Below are 13214 nucleotides of genomic sequence, written 5' to 3' on the forward strand. Positions count from 1 at the left end.
ATTTAGGGGTGGGTGCTCTCTTCTTTGTGCCCAAAGAAATTTGTTGCATTTTTGTTGGAGGAGAAGGGCTTAGGTTTTGTTGCAAGGGAGTACATGAGCTATATGAACAAGTTGTGATAAGACATGTTGTTTGATGAATAGGGCGCGACCATAAAAAGTGAAATGACGGTGTGTGTTTGTGATAAGAATATTTTGTATGATGTTGTACTGTCTTTGCCAATTGTCTCTTACTGTTGTTTTTATTTCAGAAGAAAAAGTAATTCCAAGAATTTTCAAATTGTCTACTTGAGTTATCCAATCATGTGGCCAAGTACGTTTAGGATAAGTTTGATTGAAATTGCTTCTACGTGGGATCGAACTCCTAACCTCAGGAATCCCAGCCGACGCCGCTACCGTCTGCGCTACTACGGCCTGTGGATATTGATTTAAGGTCCAAGTGCCTAGACCAAGTAATTTTGTCTTCCCCTTGTTAATACGTGCATTTGTCCAGGCACAAAATTCTAGAATAATCTCGCATGCACGACGTACATCTTTCATTGATGAGACAAAAACTACTAGATCATCTACATATGCACGAACTTTGATGCGTTTTCCGTAGTGTTCAATTCCGTCAATACCCCTAGACAAGCAAACTAAAAGCGGTTCAATATAGAGGGCAAACAGATGGACTGACAGAGGGCACCCCTGTCGCACGGATTGTGCATTGTCCACAGTACCGACTATGTCATTACCGTTCAATGGGCATAGTTCAGTTATACTGTACAGCGTTTTCAACCAATCAACAAAGAGGGGGGGATAGCCCATGGCTGTCATTACTTCCCACAGAACGTCTCGATTGACAAGGTCATATGCTTTCTCTAAATCGTACGCGATAATGGCGGCCGGTTTGAGAGAAGATACCTCTTTTGATTTACGACCTGTATTATCAATGACATCTCGGATTAAACACAAGCTGTCAAAGATATAGCGGCCGGGTACACCACCTTTTTGATGTGAGTCTAGAGAGTTTTGAAGAGATTTTCTCAGACGAAAAGCCAATACTGACGCGATTAACTTGTAATCGGTATTTAACAAAGAGATTGGTCGGTAATCGGTGATTTTACTCGGTGATGGGATTTTTGGGACTAATCTTATAGCTGCCCTTCCCTGCGACGGCTGGAGTTTTCTTTTTTCGAGGACGCAATTCATCATTTCCAGAAAATGAACACCAATAACATCCCAAAATTTTATATAAAACTCAAAAGGAATGCCATCTGTACCCGGGGCCTTGTTCTTTTTAGTTGCCTTAAGGGCGATGTTAATTTCATCTACTGTGAACGGATCTACAAGAAAGTTGCCACTCTCCGGGATCGAACCTAGTACTCCTCGATTCAACGCTTGAGCGTTTAACGACTGAGCTACCACTGATACACCTGAATCGTTTTTAGTGGTTTTTGTACGGGTAAGTGCACCTCTAATCCCTTCTAGAAATTTTCCAGCTAATTGGGTATTGGGGGAGGGCTGGTTCTGAAAAATTCTACTAAAGTGTTCAATTATTTCTTGATTAATCTGCTCAGGTTGGGTAATTTTACAGTTATCATTAGTTTTGAGCTGAGTGATCAGAGACTTCTGGAAATTGCTCGTTGACTTGTTCATATGAAAGGTAGATGGCTCTTCTTCGGCTATACTTTGAACGCGTGAACGTATTGCAAATCCCCTCAATGCTTCTCGCTCCCAGGCTAGAAACTCACGTTTCAACTCCATGTAACGCGCATGATTGAAATTTACATTGTTCACGGTTTCTTTTAGTTGATGTTGGAGTAATTTCCTTTTGACTCTCTGATCACAGATTCTCTTTTTACAATAGTTAATTGATAATCGCCTGAGGCTAGGTTTGAAAATAATCTCCCACCAATGGTCTATGTTTTCAATACGGGATGGGTGTTGGGACATTTCTTCAATAAAGACATGCACCAAGTTTATATATTCTTCTTCCTCAAGAATTGATGAGTTAAGTTTCCATAAATTCCTTGACTTATTTCTCACTTCACTAGGAGGGGTGGTGCTGTTTATATACCCTACGATTGGTCTGTGATCCCCGAGTGGTAAGTCGTGCAAATGGATATCAGAAAATTTTACGTGATGGTGGCAATAAATTCGGTCCAATCTAGCCTGGCTAGCCGCACAATTGTACGTCCAACAAGGTTCATTTTTCCGAATTTCTCTCCAGACATCTGTTAATGAAAGGGCTTTTACTAAATCTCGGAGGGGTTCTAGTAATGCTAGTCTAATTTTAGGTGGTGTTGTCTTGCTACTTTTACGGTCATCGATCTCGTCAACGGCATTAAAATCTCCCAATATAATTGCTGGTGCCTTATACTGGGCAACATAAGCCGGAATAGTTTGCCGGAGGAAAGAATCTCTATAACTTTTATTTTGGTCACCAGATGGGGCGTAAATACACACGAAAGCAAGACAATTTACTTCCATGGCTATCAGCCTCCCCTCCGGTTCAAACAAAATGTTTTTGGCGCTCAGCCCGTGTCGTACTAGGATGGCTGTCCCATGTTGTCTAGGACCGAGATTTGTGTGCATCTGGTAATGTTCAGTAAATACGGTGCTAGAGTGAAATACTACTTCTTGCAAACATATAATATCAAGTTTATGATGTAAAAAGAAATTGAGTATTATTTGAAGTTTGTCAGGTGACGATATTCGGTTGATATTATATGTCGCGATGTTAGTCATGATTAATATTTAAATTTGGGTTTAGAGGGTTGGGTTTTGTTATCGTGGGCTTTTTTCCTTCTAACGGCCTCCATTGCTTTGAGAGTTTTATCTTCTATGGGGGTTGATGGAGTGCCGAGGGGGACGCCCAAGGACTCCTGAGTCTCACTCACATGACTAGCCTCCTGGCTATCAAGTGGGCGTTGTCCTGGCTGAATACTCCCACCAGAAAAAGAAATGTCTTCATCAGGATTTGAAATCGAAACCACCTCGGTTGCATCCATCTCTTCTACCTCCTCGTTATCCATCTGATCTATCGTGGATGGAATAGATGGTACTCCAGGTGCGTTTTGAGCGGGTGGAACATCGTTCCCCCCAGGAAGGGCGGGAAAAGAATTAATGTCCACACCCGGTATCGAAACTGGAACCTCTCGAGTCGGAGACCCGAGTTCAACCAACTGAGCTACACCAGATTCAATTTCCTCAGCTACCTCGCCCGAGCCAGAGGAAGAGGCAGTACGACTCCTCTTTTTTTATTGTTTTTGGTGGTCACGGAATTCTCTCGTATGTTTAATTTTCTTTTTCTTAACCGATTTGGACGCAACAGACGAACCTACACAGTTAGTGTCTTCAGCGTCAGAATCGGTGTCAGAAGAAGATTCAGTTCCATCGGGTTTCGAAATTGGATCTTCTGGAGCTCCATCAAGAACGACCACAGTCGACGTCGTTGGCCTCTGGGCTAACTCAGGGAATGAATCAGCGTCAACAGTTGGAGCAATTGGCATTTGCCCGCCACCAATCGGTTCTGTCTCCTGGGGCTTCCTAGCAGTTGTCCTAACTGGCCCACGATTTGTTAGTACACTACTATAGCTACGTGTTCCAATGGGGCCTTTTGAAATGGTGCTGGGAGTGGTTAAACTACGGGGTTGCTTGGGACAATTAGCTAAAACATGGGTGGGAGAATCACACATGCGGCATGTCTGCATTTGCCCTGCATAAGACACCATTATTGGTTCCTTGTAGCTTCCAAAGGTGATATAAGACGGGATGCTCTTGTGGATTTCCATATCCACATTGACAACTCCAGTCTTTATCCCGTTCCACCTTGGAAGCGACCTATCCTGGTACGTGTCCCAAAAAATCCGAGAAATCACTCCATACTCACGCAATCTCTTGTTGAGCAGGCTAAGGTCATCATCGAATTTGAAGTGTTGAATTCTAACGCGTACAAGGTTAACTGACCTATCTCTAACTCTAATTCGGACCTCTTTGCCACTAATAACAACAGACTCTTTAGCACTAAATTTATCCAAGAATTCAATGTGGTCTTTGACGGTCTTGAACCCAATTCGGAAAACACAAAAAGCTCGTCCTGGTAGGCGACAAACTGCATCAAAGATGCAATCAGATTCGTTACTACCCTGCTCGAAACATTCGTAGAATTCATGCCTGGTCACTTCAGTATTACCAAAAGAGATTTCGGCAGTACGTGGCCAGACGTCTGGGGATTCCGTTCCCATTTTACCCACAATAAAGGGGCAAGGAGACGGAAAAAGAAACAATACAAAAAAAATGGAACAAAAAGCAAAATGGCGCTTAAAAAACAATAAGAGAAACACGAAAGACAAGCAACAATACAATAAAGAGAACAAAAAAAAAGAACAAATAGTTTTTTGACTCACAGCAAGATGTCACACTTGGGAGATCAGTTAGACACGTCTAGTCACAGCCGAACGCGCTAGCCAATTGCGCCACAGAGGCATGCTGATTGGTTAACGACACACTCGTCCAGTTCAACAGGCAAACCAAACATTACATTTTTTTAGTGTGGCCAACACTAATAAAATATTGCAGAAACATTGTGGGGCTTCCATAGTGTAGAGGTTATCACGTCGGCTTCACACGCTGAAGATCCTCAGTTCGATCCTGAGTGGAAGCATCAGTATAACGTTAGGAAATAATAATCGTAAGAGAAAAAGAAATGGAATGGAATTAATAACTTGTAATGTATCTTATCTAGATGACAACTAGACTAGAACAAGTAGACATCTGGAAACTACACACAGACAACCAACCAATCATAGTAATAGTTATCTCACGGTTCCTGGAAAGGAAAAAATGTAGTCAATAAGACTTGGTTCATTACATTTGAATAGAGCGCAATGGCAAGCCTGGCTAGCTCAGTCGGTAGAGCATGAGACTCTTAATCTCAGGGTCGGGGGTTCGAGCCCCCCGTTGGGCGTCACATATTTGCAAATAATTGCAGATGAAAGTTAGAAGTTGGGAGACGATCGTTAGTATTTTGTAATCATTTCAGAATAATTCTGTAGCGGATTGTAGTTTCCATAGTGTAGTGGTTATCACGTCGGCCTAACACGCTGAAGGTCCTAAGTTCAATCCTGGGTGGAAACAGGACAATGTATTTGTAGAAAGACTATCAAAGAAGCACATTTTGTTTTTTTGAAAAAGCCAAGCATTCATGTTTCTTGTTAAAAATGAAATCTACAATATGACAATGTGAAGATATTCGCAATGCTGTATCCGGAGGAAGTCAACAGAAAGGGGGAAATCAATGATGACTGTGGTTGTTGAAAAAGGTGCTATAACCCCGAAGAGACTTCTTCTGTAGCCAAACGTCAATGACTGTTGTTTTAGGGAAATGAAAAATGACTTGCGCTGGATGGGGAAGAATTCCATAAACACCGGAGGGGAATCTATATAGATTACACCAGAACCTGGAACAGTAGCTCCGGACAGAGGAAGAACATCATGAGCGTGCACCCTACGCTGCAAATGTTGAGTAGATTTAACAGTCATCAGTTAAAGAAGCCATATCGCGAGTGTGCGCTCTTCATTGGACGCTTTAGTTGGTTAATGGAGTCATGAGGCGAAGAAATTGAATTAAAACAACAGTATTCATTCACCATGCGCCCCTGGGTGGGATCGAACCACCAGCCTTCCGGTTAACAGCCGAACGCGCTAGCCAATTGCGCCACAGAGGCATGCTGATTGGTTAACGACACACTCGTCCAGTTCAACAGGCAAACCAAACATTACATTTTTTTAGTGTGGCCAACACTAATAAAATATTGCAGAAACATTGTGGGGCTTCCATAGTGTAGAGGTTATCACGTCGGCTTCACACGCTGAAGGTCCTCAGTTCGATCCTGAGTGGAAGCATCAGTATAACGTTAGGAAATAATAATCGTAAGAGAAAAAGAAATGGAATGGAATTAATAACTTGTAATGTATCTTATCTAGATGACAACTAGACTAGAACAAGTAGACATTTGGAAACTACACACAGACAACCAACCAATCATAGTAATAGTTATCTCACGGTTCCTGGAAAGGAAAAAATGTAGTCAATAAGACTTGGTTCATTACATTGGAATAGAGCGCAATGGCAAGCCTGGCTAGCTCAGTCGGTAGAGCATGAGACTCTTAATCTCAGGGTCTGGGGTTCGAGCCCCCCGTTGGGCGTCACATATTTGCAAATAATTGCAGATGAAAGTTAGAAGTTGGGAGACGATCGTTAGTATTTTGTAATTATTTCAGAATAATTCTGTAGCGGATTGTAGTTTCCATAGTGTAGTGGTTATCACGTCGGCCTAACACGCTGAAGGTCCTAAGTTCAATCCTGGGTGGAAACAGGACAATGTATTTGTAGAAAGACTATCAAAGAAGCACATTTTGTTTTTTTGAAAAAGCCAAGCATTCATGTTTCTTGTTAAAAATGAAATCTACAATATGACAATGTGAAGATATTCGCAATGCTGTATCCGGAGGAAGTCAACAGAAAGGGGGAAATCAATGATGACTGTGGTTGTTGAAAAAGGTGCTATAACCCCGAAGAGACTTCTTCTGTAGCCAAACGTCAATGACTGTTGTTTTAGGGAAATGAAAAATGACTTGCGCTGGATGGGGAAGAATTCCATAAACACCGGAGGGGAATCTATATAGATTACACCAGAACCTGGAACAGTAGCTCCGGACAGAGGAAGAACATCATGAGCGTGCACCCTACGCTGCAAATGTTGAGTAGATTTAACAGTCATCAGTTAAAGAAGCCATATCGCGAGTGTGCGCTCTTCATTGGACGCTTTAGTTGGTTAATGGAGTCATGAGGCGAAGAAATTGAATTAAAACAACAGTATTCATTCACCATGCGCCCCTGGGTGGGATCGAACCACCAGCCTTCCGGTTAACAGCCGAACGCGCTAGCCAATTGCGCCACAGAGGCATGATGATTGATTAACGACACACTCGTCCAGTTCAACAGGCAAACCAAACATTACATTTTTTTAGTGTGGCCAACACTAATAAAATATTGCAGAAACATTGTGGGGCTTCCATAGTGTAGAGGTTATCACGTCGGCTTCACACGCTGAAGGTCCTCAGTTCGATCCTGAGTGGAAGCATCAGTATAACGTTAGGAAATAATAATCGTAAGAGAAAAAGAAATGGAATGGAATTAATAACTTGTAATGTATCTTATCTAGACTAGATGACAACTAGACTAGAACAAGTAGACATCTGGAAACTACACACAGACAACCAACCAATCATAGTAATAGTTATCTCACGGTTCCTGGAAAGGAAAAAATGTAGTCAATAAGACTTGGTTCATTACATTGGAATAGAGCGCAATAGCAAGCCTGGCTAGCTCAGTCGGTAGAGCATGAGACTCTTAATCTCAGGGTCGGGGGTTCGAGCCCCCCGTTGGGCGTCACATATTTGCAAATAATTGCAGATGAAAGTTAGAAGTTGGGAGACGATCGTTAGTATTTTGTAATCATTTCAGAATAATTCTGTAGCGGATTGTAGTTTCCATAGTGTAGTGGTTATCATGTCGGCCTTACACGCTGAAGGTCCTCAGTTCAATCCTGGGTGGAAACAGGACAATGTATTTGTAGAAAGACTATCAAAGAAGCACATTTTGTTTTTTTGAAAAAGCCAAGCATTCATGTTTCTTGTTAAAAATGAAATCTACAATATGACAATGTGAAGATATTCGCAATGCTGTATCCGGAGGAAGTCAACAGAAAGGGGGAAATCAATGATGACTGTGGTTGTTGAAAAAGGTGCTATAACCCCGAAGAGACTTCTTCTGTAGCCAAACGTCAATGACTGTTGTTTTAGGGAAATGAAAAATGACTTGCGCTGGATGGGGAAGAATTCCATAAACACCGGAGGGGAATCTATATAGATTACACCAGAACCTGGAACAGTAGCTCCGGACAGAGGAAGAACATCATGAGCGTGCACCCTACGCTGCAAATGTTGAGTAGATTTAACAGTCATCAGTTAAAGAAGCCATATCGCGAGTGTGCGCTCTTCATTGGACGCTTTAGTTGGTTAATGGAGTCATGAGGCGAAGAAATTGAATTAAAACAACAGTATTCATTCACCATGCGCCCCTGGGTGGGATCGAACCACCAGCCTTCCGGTTAACAGCCGAACGCGCTAGCCAATTGCGCCACAGAGGCATGCTGATTGGTTAACGACACACTCGTCCAGTTCAACAGGCAAACCAAACATTACATTTTTTTAGTGTGGCCAACACTAATAAAATATTGCAGAAACATTGTGGGGCTTCCATAGTGTAGAGGTTATCACGTCGGCTTCACACGCTGAATATCCTCAGTTCGATCCTGAGTGGAAGCATCAGTATAACGTTAGGAAATAATAATCGTAAGAGAAAAAGAAATGGAATGGAATTAATAACTTGTAATGTATCTTATCTAGATGACAACTAGACTAGAACAAGTAGACATCTGGAAACTACACACAGACAACCAACCAATCATAGTAATAGTTATCTCACGGTTCCTGGAAAGGAAAAAATGTAGTCAATAAGACTTGGTTCATTACATTGGAATAGAGCGCAATGGCAAGCCTGGCTAGCTCAGTCGGTAGAGCATGAGACTCTTAATCTCAGGGTCGGGGGTTCGAGCCCCCCGTTGGGCGTCACATATTTGCAAATAATTGCAGATGAAAGTTAGAAGTTGGGAGACGATCGTTAGTATTTTGTAATCATTTCAGAATAATTCTGTAGCGGATTGTAGTTTCCATAGTGTAGTGGTTATCACGTCGGCCTAACACGCTGAAGGTCCTCAGTTCAATCCTGGGTGGAAACAGGACAATGTATTTGTAGAAAGACTATCAAAGAAGCACATTTTGTTTTTTTGAAAAAGCCAAGCATTCATGTTTCTTGTTAAAAATGAAATCTACAATATGACAATGTGAAGATATTCGCAATGCTGTATCCGGAGGAAGTCAACAGAAAGGGGGAAATCAATGATGACTGTGGTTGTTGAAAAAGGTGCTATAACCCCGAAGAGACTTCTTCTGTAGCCAAACGTCAATGACTGTTGTTTTAGGGAAATGAAAAATGACTTGCGCTGGATGGGGAAGAATTCCATAAACACCGGAGGGGAATCTATATAGATTACACCAGAACCTGGAACAGTAGCTCCGGACAGAGGAAGAACATCATGAGCGTGCACCCTACGCTGCAAATGTTGAGTAGATTTAACAGTCATCAGTTAAAGAAGCCATATCGCGAGTGTGCGCTCTTCATTGGACGCTTTAGTTGGTTAATGGAGTCATGAGGCGAAGAAATTGAATTAAAACAACAGTATTCATTCACCATGCGCCCCTGGGTGGGATCGAACCACCAGCCTTCCGGTTAACAGCCGAACGCGCTAGCCAATTGCGCCACAGAGGCATGCTGATTGGTTAACGACACACTCGTCCAGTTCAACAGGCAAACCAAACATTACATTTTTTTAGTGTGGCCAACACTAATAAAATATTGCAGAAACATTGTGGGGCTTCCATAGTGTAGAGGTTATCACGTCGGCTTCACACGCTGAAGGTCCTCAGTTCGATCCTGAGTGGAAGCATCAGTATAACGTTAGGAAATAATAATCGTAAGAGAAAAAGAAATGGAATGGAATTAATAACTTGTAATGTATCTTATCTAGACTAGATGACAACTAGACTAGAACAAGTAGACATCTGGAAACTACACACAGACAACCAACCAATCATAGTAATAGTTATCTCACGGTTCCTGGAAAGGAAAAAATGTAGTCAATAAGACTTGGTTCATTACATTGGAATAGAGCGCAATGGCAAGCCTGGCTAGCTCAGTCGGTAGAGCATGAGACTCTTAATCTCAGGGTCGGGGGTTCGAGCCCCCCGTTGGGCGTCACATATTTGCAAATAATTGCAGATGAAAGTTAGAAGTTGGGAGACGATCGTTAGTATTTTGTAATCATTTCAGAATAATTCTGTAGCGGATAGTAGTTTCCATAGTGTAGTGGTTATCACGTCGGCCTAACACGCTGAAGGTCCTCAGTTCAATCCTGGGTGGAAACAGGACAATGTATTTGTAGAAAGACTATCAAAGAAGCACATTTTGTTTTTTTGAAAAAGCCAAGCATTCATGTTTCTTGTTAAAAATGAAATCTACAATATGACAATGTGAAGATATTCGCAATGCTGTATCCGGAGGAAGTCAACAGAAAGGGGGAAATCAATGATGACTGTGGTTGTTGAAAAAGGTGCTATAACCCCGAAGAGACTTCTTCTGTAGCCAAACGTCAATGACTGTTGTTTTAGGGAAATGAAAAATGACTTGCGCTGGATGGGGAAGAATTCCATAAACACCGGAGGGGAATCTATATAGATTACACCAGAACCTGGAACAGTAGCTCCGGACAGAGGAAGAACATCATGAGCGTGCACCCTACGCTGCAAATGTTGAGTAGATTTAACAGTCATCAGTTAAAGAAGCCATATCGCGAGTGTGCGCTCTTCATTGGACGCTTTAGTTGGTTAATGGAGTCATGAGGCGAAGAAATTGAATTAAAACAACAGTATTCATTCACCATGCGCCCCTGGGTGGGATCGAACCACCAGCCTTCCGGTTAACAGCCGAACGCGCTAGCCAATTGCGCCACAGAGGCATGCTGATTGGTTAACGACACACTCGTCCAGTTCAACAGGCAAACCAAACATTACATTTTTTTAGTGTGGCCAACACTAATAAAATATTGCAGAAACATTGTGGGGCTTCCATAGTGTAGAGGTTATCACGTCGGCTTCACACGCTGAAGGTCCTCAGTTCGATCCTGAGTGGAAGCATCAGTATAACGTTAGGAAATAATAATCGTAAGAGAAAAAGAAATGGAATGGAATTAATAACTTGTAATGTATCTTATCTAGATGACAACTAGACTAGAACAAGTAGACATCTGGAAACTGCACACAGACAACCAACCAATCATAGTAATAGTTATCTCACGGTTCCTGGAAAGGAAAAAATGTAGTCAATAAGACTTGGTTCATTACATTGGAATAGAGCGCAATGGCAAGCCTGGCTAGCTCAGTCGGTAGAGCATGAGACTCTTAATCTCAGGGTCGGGGGTTCGAGCCCCCCGTTGGGCGTCACATATTTGCAAATAATTGCAGATGAAAGTTAGAAGTTGGGAGACGATCGTTAGTATTTTGTAATCATTTCAGAATAATTCTGTAGCGGATTGTAGTTTCCATAGTGTAGTGGTTATCACGTCGGCCTAACACGCTGAAGGTCCTCAGTTCAATCCTGGGTGGAAACAGGACAATGTATTTGTAGAAAGACTATCAAAGAAGCACATTTTGTTTTTTTGAAAAAGCCAAGCATTCATGTTTCTTGTTAAAAATGAAATCTACAATATGACAATGTGAAGATATTCGCAATGCTGTATCCGGAGGAAGTCAACAGAAAGGGGGAAATCAATGATGACTGTGGTTGTTGAAAAAGGTGCTATAACCCCGAAGAGACTTCTTCTGTAGCCAAACGTCAATGACTGTTGTTTTAGGGAAATGAAAAATGACTTGCGCTGGATGGGGAAGAATTCCATAAACACCGGAGGGGAATCTATATAGATTACACCAGAACCTGGAACAGTAGCTCCGGACAGAGGAAGAACATCATGAGCGTGCACCCTACGCTGCAAATGTTGAGTAGATTTAACAGTCATCAGTTAAAGAAGCCATATCGCGAGTGTGCGCTCTTCATTGGACGCTTTAGTTGGTTAATGGAGTCATGAGGCGAAGAAATTGAATTAAAACAACAGTATTCATTCACCATGCGCCCCTGGGTGGGATCGAACCACCAGCCTTCCGGTTAACAGCCGAACGCGCTAGCCAATTGCGCCACAGAGGCATGCTGATTGGTTAACGACACACTCGTCCAGTTCAACAGGCAAACCAAACATTACATTTTTTTAGTGTGGCCAACACTAATAAAATATTGCAGAAACATTGTGGGGCTTCCATAGTGTAGAGGTTATCACGTCGGCTTCACACGCTGAAGGTCCTCAGTTCGGTCCTGAGTGGAAGCATCAGTATAACGTTAGGAAATAATAATCGTAAGAGAAGAAGAAATGGAATGGAATTAATAACTTGTAATGTATCTTATCTAGATGACAACTAGACTAGAACAAGTAGACATCTGGAAACTACACACAGACAACCAACCAATCATAGTAATAGTTATCTCACGGTTCCTGGAAAGGAAAAAATGTAGTCAATAAGACTTGGTTCATTACATTGGAATAGAGCGCAATGGCAAGCCTGGCTAGCTCAGTCGGTAGAGCATGAGACTCTTAATCTCAGGGTCGGGGGTTCGAGCCCCCCGTTGGGCGTCACATATTTGCAAATAATTGCAGATGAAAGTTAGAAGTTGGGAGACGATCGTTAGTATTTTGTAATCATTTCAGAATAATTCTGTAGCGGATTGTAGTTTCCATAGTGTAGTGGTTATCACGTCGGCCTAACACGCTGAAGGTCCTCAGTTCAATCCTGGGTGGAAACAGGACAATGTATTTGTAGAAAGACTATCAAAGAAGCACATTTTGTTTTTTTGAAAAAGCCAAGCATTCATGTTTCTTGTTAAAAATGAAATCTACAATATGACAATGTGAAGATATTCGCAATGCTGTATCCGGAGGAAGTCAACAGAAAGGGGGAAATCAATGATGACTGTGGTTGTTGAAAAAGGTGCTATAACCCCGAAGAGACTTCTTCTGTAGCCAAACGTCAATGACTGTTGTTTTAGGGAAATGAAAAATGACTTGCGCTGGATGGGGAAGAATTCCATAAACACCGGAGGGGAATCTATATAGATTACACCAGAACCTGGAACAGTAGCTCCGGACAGAGGAAGAACATCATGAGCGTGCACCCTACGCTGCAAATGTTGAGTAGATTTAACATAGATACCACCCGGTGGCGCCCTCACAGGTTGCACCTAAAAGTCAGTCCCGAACAACGGTTTTATTTTAATTGTTTTAGTTCTGGTTTCATGTGATAGTTTGTTCCCAATTATTCGTGAGTGTGTCGTGCATCTGCCAAGCAAAGACTTAGTGTACTTACTTCGTCCGTGCTGGTAGTTTTTCGTTCAATTTGTCTGTGTTATTGTCGGCCATGACACTCCATTACTCTCGTGCAGATCT

General features: G+C 42.1%; 27 non-coding genes across 27 annotated transcripts; 21 read left to right on the plus strand and 6 right to left on the minus strand.

The window, feature by feature from the left end:
* The first annotated feature begins 4572 nt into the window (after positions 1 to 4572).
* On the plus strand, positions 4573 to 4645 carry Trnav-cac. Its single transcript has one exon. It is a non-coding gene; the product is annotated as a tRNA-Val (tRNA).
* Positions 4646 to 4875: 230 nt separating this feature from the next.
* Trnak-cuu lies at positions 4876 to 4948 on the plus strand. Its single transcript has one exon. It is a non-coding gene; the product is annotated as a tRNA-Lys (tRNA).
* A 97-nt stretch (positions 4949 to 5045) lies between these two features.
* Positions 5046 to 5118, plus strand: Trnav-aac. Its single transcript has one exon. It is a non-coding gene; the product is annotated as a tRNA-Val (tRNA).
* A 516-nt stretch (positions 5119 to 5634) lies between these two features.
* Positions 5635 to 5708, minus strand: Trnan-guu. The gene has a single exon. It is a non-coding gene; the product is annotated as a tRNA-Asn (tRNA).
* Positions 5709 to 5813: 105 nt separating this feature from the next.
* Positions 5814 to 5886, plus strand: Trnav-cac. The gene has a single exon. It is a non-coding gene; the product is annotated as a tRNA-Val (tRNA).
* A 230-nt stretch (positions 5887 to 6116) lies between these two features.
* Positions 6117 to 6189, plus strand: Trnak-cuu. Its single transcript has one exon. It is a non-coding gene; the product is annotated as a tRNA-Lys (tRNA).
* Positions 6190 to 6286: 97 nt separating this feature from the next.
* On the plus strand, positions 6287 to 6359 carry Trnav-aac. The gene has a single exon. It is a non-coding gene; the product is annotated as a tRNA-Val (tRNA).
* Positions 6360 to 6875: 516 nt separating this feature from the next.
* On the minus strand, positions 6876 to 6949 carry Trnan-guu. The gene has a single exon. It is a non-coding gene; the product is annotated as a tRNA-Asn (tRNA).
* A 105-nt stretch (positions 6950 to 7054) lies between these two features.
* On the plus strand, positions 7055 to 7127 carry Trnav-cac. Its single transcript has one exon. It is a non-coding gene; the product is annotated as a tRNA-Val (tRNA).
* A 235-nt stretch (positions 7128 to 7362) lies between these two features.
* Trnak-cuu lies at positions 7363 to 7435 on the plus strand. Its single transcript has one exon. It is a non-coding gene; the product is annotated as a tRNA-Lys (tRNA).
* Positions 7436 to 7532: 97 nt separating this feature from the next.
* Positions 7533 to 7605, plus strand: Trnav-uac. Its single transcript has one exon. It is a non-coding gene; the product is annotated as a tRNA-Val (tRNA).
* Positions 7606 to 8121: 516 nt separating this feature from the next.
* Trnan-guu lies at positions 8122 to 8195 on the minus strand. Its single transcript has one exon. It is a non-coding gene; the product is annotated as a tRNA-Asn (tRNA).
* Positions 8196 to 8300: 105 nt separating this feature from the next.
* Positions 8301 to 8373, plus strand: Trnav-cac. Its single transcript has one exon. It is a non-coding gene; the product is annotated as a tRNA-Val (tRNA).
* A 230-nt stretch (positions 8374 to 8603) lies between these two features.
* On the plus strand, positions 8604 to 8676 carry Trnak-cuu. Its single transcript has one exon. It is a non-coding gene; the product is annotated as a tRNA-Lys (tRNA).
* Positions 8677 to 8773: 97 nt separating this feature from the next.
* Positions 8774 to 8846, plus strand: Trnav-aac. Its single transcript has one exon. It is a non-coding gene; the product is annotated as a tRNA-Val (tRNA).
* Positions 8847 to 9362: 516 nt separating this feature from the next.
* Trnan-guu lies at positions 9363 to 9436 on the minus strand. The gene has a single exon. It is a non-coding gene; the product is annotated as a tRNA-Asn (tRNA).
* Positions 9437 to 9541: 105 nt separating this feature from the next.
* Positions 9542 to 9614, plus strand: Trnav-cac. The gene has a single exon. It is a non-coding gene; the product is annotated as a tRNA-Val (tRNA).
* Positions 9615 to 9849: 235 nt separating this feature from the next.
* Trnak-cuu lies at positions 9850 to 9922 on the plus strand. Its single transcript has one exon. It is a non-coding gene; the product is annotated as a tRNA-Lys (tRNA).
* A 97-nt stretch (positions 9923 to 10019) lies between these two features.
* Trnav-aac lies at positions 10020 to 10092 on the plus strand. The gene has a single exon. It is a non-coding gene; the product is annotated as a tRNA-Val (tRNA).
* Positions 10093 to 10608: 516 nt separating this feature from the next.
* Positions 10609 to 10682, minus strand: Trnan-guu. The gene has a single exon. It is a non-coding gene; the product is annotated as a tRNA-Asn (tRNA).
* Positions 10683 to 10787: 105 nt separating this feature from the next.
* On the plus strand, positions 10788 to 10860 carry Trnav-cac. The gene has a single exon. It is a non-coding gene; the product is annotated as a tRNA-Val (tRNA).
* A 230-nt stretch (positions 10861 to 11090) lies between these two features.
* Positions 11091 to 11163, plus strand: Trnak-cuu. Its single transcript has one exon. It is a non-coding gene; the product is annotated as a tRNA-Lys (tRNA).
* Positions 11164 to 11260: 97 nt separating this feature from the next.
* Trnav-aac lies at positions 11261 to 11333 on the plus strand. The gene has a single exon. It is a non-coding gene; the product is annotated as a tRNA-Val (tRNA).
* A 516-nt stretch (positions 11334 to 11849) lies between these two features.
* Trnan-guu lies at positions 11850 to 11923 on the minus strand. Its single transcript has one exon. It is a non-coding gene; the product is annotated as a tRNA-Asn (tRNA).
* Positions 11924 to 12028: 105 nt separating this feature from the next.
* Positions 12029 to 12101, plus strand: Trnav-cac. Its single transcript has one exon. It is a non-coding gene; the product is annotated as a tRNA-Val (tRNA).
* A 230-nt stretch (positions 12102 to 12331) lies between these two features.
* On the plus strand, positions 12332 to 12404 carry Trnak-cuu. The gene has a single exon. It is a non-coding gene; the product is annotated as a tRNA-Lys (tRNA).
* A 97-nt stretch (positions 12405 to 12501) lies between these two features.
* Positions 12502 to 12574, plus strand: Trnav-aac. The gene has a single exon. It is a non-coding gene; the product is annotated as a tRNA-Val (tRNA).
* Positions 12575 to 13214: the final 640 nt, after the last annotated feature.

The sequence above is a fragment of the Daphnia pulicaria genome, chromosome 1, assembly GCF_021234035.1.
Source record: "Daphnia pulicaria isolate SC F1-1A chromosome 1, SC_F0-13Bv2, whole genome shotgun sequence".
NCBI classification, from domain to species: Eukaryota; Metazoa; Arthropoda; class Branchiopoda; order Diplostraca; family Daphniidae; genus Daphnia; species Daphnia pulicaria.